We start from the raw sequence: 1,087 nt of genomic DNA, 5'->3' as shown, positions 1-1,087 counted from the left end.
GAGCAACTCAGATAAGAAACTGTATCCTCACTGACGTGGATCTCTGGGGCCTGCACACACCATCAGGGTCCCCCAGCCAGAGTGGGGATTACAGAGGCCAGGCGATAAAATCTGAGCCCCAGTCCCTCACAGCAGGGGTCCGGCGAGTATGCAGACACAGTTTCCAAATGATCAGTCAGAATGGAGAAGCCAGCAAGTCGCAGAATATCCACGTCAACTCCTTGATCCACAAAGTACAAACCAGGATGGGAAGGAAGGGCGGAACAAGTGGAACTGTCCCCACCCCCCGCCCGCCTCCTGCCCAGGCCTGGCCGGGGGGCGGGGGTGGTCATTACAGAGACTGGCTTGAGAAAGGCGACATCTGTGAGCTCTGGGCTTCAGGGATTCTCAAGGACCCACGTCCTTTTCTGTGCAAATGAGGCTGTGCTGAAGAACGTTTCTCTGCATGGATTCTCCCCAACAGTGCACTCAGCCATTTGAGTTTCGAGGCCATCCTCCAAAATGCCAGATGGGGGGAGGGGGAACTTCCCTGGCGGCCCAGTGGTTAAGACTCCGCCTTCCAATGTGGGGGTGCGGGTCCGATCCCTGGTCAGGGAGCTAAGATCCCACATGCCTCCGGGACAAAAAACCAAAAACATAAAACAGAAGCAATATTGTAACACATTCAATAAAGACTTTAAAAAATGGTCCAAAAAGCCAGAGGGCTGTAGTAACTGAAAACAGACATGGCCTCACCAAATGCCAGGTTGTTGCTGCTTTCCCCACTGCCAAACAGGGTAAATGCCTGTTTTTAAAGCAGCTTCTGGAAATATACCTGGTCAACCAAGGAAGCGATTAATCACCTGCTACAGGCAGGAGGAAAAGGAGGCAGCTTACTCTCCCCTCTCCCCAGGTGGTACAGTTTTCTCACTAGAGCTTGAGAAACACACAGGGGGCTGGGGAAGGTAAACTAAGAATATCTGTGTTTTCTGCACCTGCTCCAGGAGTAAAACATAATTGCTTGTTTACAGGAAATGTTACTCATCCCACTCTTAGAGGCCTCCCAAGACGGTAACTTAATTTTACAAATGTAATGACAATTTGAGCA

The sequence above is a fragment of the Lipotes vexillifer genome, unplaced genomic scaffold (assembly GCF_000442215.2).
Source record: "Lipotes vexillifer unplaced genomic scaffold, Lipotes_vexillifer_v1.1 scaffold944, whole genome shotgun sequence".
NCBI lineage: Eukaryota > Metazoa > Chordata > Mammalia > Artiodactyla > Lipotidae > Lipotes > Lipotes vexillifer.
Note: the sequence above shows the minus strand (reverse complement) of the source record.